Source organism: Mustela nigripes, chromosome 5, assembly GCF_022355385.1.
Source record: "Mustela nigripes isolate SB6536 chromosome 5, MUSNIG.SB6536, whole genome shotgun sequence".
NCBI classification, from domain to species: domain Eukaryota; kingdom Metazoa; phylum Chordata; class Mammalia; order Carnivora; family Mustelidae; genus Mustela; species Mustela nigripes.
Window position 1 is genome coordinate 105387263 of NC_081561.1, and position 2590 is coordinate 105389852.

The window sequence follows — 2590 nt, forward strand, 5'->3', positions numbered from 1 at the left end:
AATGGAATTAACATCTAGATGTAAATGAATACACAAGGGTAGGTAGTTGGACCTCACTGATATCAACATTGCAACAGATTGATTTAGATATAAATCAAACTGAGACAGTGAGTAGGGAAATTAAATTATATCCTCAGATAGTTAATGGACATTTTAGTAGCTTATGCTATATAAAATTGTGTTTAAATTGATTTTTAAATATGTATCTTCATGTTCTTTGAGTTAAATATGTAATACTATTTCCCCATAAACAAAGATTATCTTAGCCTGATGCTTTACTAAAATGAATTGAAAATGGAACGGAGCGTCCCTAACTCTGTTCCATTTAAGAATTACTAGCTAGAGTTTTTAGCTTTTTATAAAACTTATTACATACTCTAATTGGCTGTAAATTGGCCCTGTTCTCATTTTTCACAACTGTAGATACCAAAGTTCTTAGACAGTGGAAATTTTGTGCACATTTATATAATCTGCTGAAAGTATAAACAATGAAGAATGTGACTGGGATTTATTCATATTTTTGTACTGACAGATGAGACATTTCAATTTCAGGTGAATGAAAAGATTTTTAACAGTAATTTAAAGGTAGCACAGGAACTGCCCCCCAAAGAAGTGGGCTATTGAAAAATAGTATTAGCAGTGGGAATGAACCCTGAATTCAAATACGTGAGCAAAAAATTTGACAACAAACTCTGACGTTTCTGCATGAGTTCTGGTTTTGATTTCTTTTCATTTTTAACTGTGTGGACTCTTTCATCCCTTAAGAAGTATATCATGAACAACTGAGATCAATGAAAAAATTAAGATCCAGTTCTTTTCCCTCTAAAAATAGAGGGAGAAATACAAAAATATTAAACTTTGTCTTAAATAAAATAATCTTCCCGGAATATATTTCCAACCCGGGTTTTCAGGAAGAACCAAATTGAGAATCTTCGAGCAAAAGCCTAAAGAATGGTATTAACAAGAGGAACTCTACCCAAACATTTTGATGTTTCAGAAATGCTGTTTGTAAAGAATCTTTGGCATGTACAATACTGCATTTCCAAATCCAGCCTCATGAAGAAAGAGGGAGGGAAAAAACCCATCTCAGGCCATTTGTAATAGGTGATGTAAATTCAGAATAACTAGCATTTCTAGAAAGACTTCTGCTTTTTTATGTTAACCTTTAGCCTTTGGTGCGGGTTCCTTCTCATATTACATAAAATGTACTTTAAGAAGCACTCACTACCTGCTACAGATGTCCAGGAATAACTGAATTATGAAAGTCGGAAACATATGGCAGTTGCCTATTGCACAAGGAAGGTACATATGAAAGTTATAAATTTTTTTCTTTAAGTCAGCATTGTAAACGCATTTTATAGGGTTCACAGTATGTATTACATCTGTAGATTTAATTTTTGAAATATACGTTTTTGGAGATATTTGTGTTTTGGGATTCTAAGAGAAAGAACTCATCTTGATGAGCGGGGGTGGTTAGAAATAAAGGGAAAACAAAAACCAAAAAATAAACATGTGGAGAAGCAAATACATTTCCTTTAATTTCCCAGCTGGTTATACTGAAAGGACATCAGACCCTCTACTGGCAAAGGATGGCTCACAGCAGGGGTACTGCCCATCAGCAGAGCGTTCTGAATTTACTGACATCCCCCTTCCAAGAAGCAGAGATGTCAACTTGGGGAAATCCGGGTTGGGGCGGATATAAAAACCACCAAATTAAGAACTGGATCACAAATGTCAAAAATGCAGCAGTTCACTTTACTCTTGAGAAAGAAAAAAATGCCCAACAACTTGCTGATCTTTTCCCATCAAAAGCTTAGATTTAATTTAATTTCATTTAATACCTTTAAAGCTACATACATTGATCGCAATCATAATATTATATATTCAGTATTATCCGTGGACACCAAATGCTATCAACTACCAAAGTATCATCCCTTAAGCCTTCAAAGTTATTTTAAAATAATCCCTCCAATTTTCTACCTGTAGCCCCCTGTGGTATCTTTAAATTTAATTTTAATTTGTGAATTTTAAAACTCACTGTTCTCTTGTTCAAGTTTATTTGGAGAAATGTAAAAAGCAAGTTATGAGAAGGACTCGGTCAAAAAAGGAGTTTAAACATACTTGTTTAAATACCCTAAAAGTGGGGCAAGTGCCTACAGGTAAGATCACTGTGGGTCAGGTCAAGAAAACCATCCTCAGAATTTCACTGTGAAAATGGAAGGCTGATCTACCCTTTGTTGTGCTAGGATGAAATTTACTTGGGTGTAGAGATAATGCAGAATAAAGCAGACGCGCCCTTCCCAGCACAAGTTTTATTTGGTTGTATTTTGAGTTTCCCTTTACGATCAACTGTTGAGTGGTCGCTTGGATTTTCTCTTCTTTTCCAGTTCCTACCTTACCGAAGGCTAGTCCTGCCTAGGTTTTAAACTACTTAGTCTAAGCGGGGGTGGTAAGAAATTGAGCTTTCATTACTAGGGACTTCCCCCTATAGGCCGGCGGGGGGGGGGGGGGGGGGGGGGGGGGCGGAGGGGGAAAGAAAAACGGGATGAAGTTTTTTGGATTCTTTTAAAAAACCTATGGTGAACAGGGG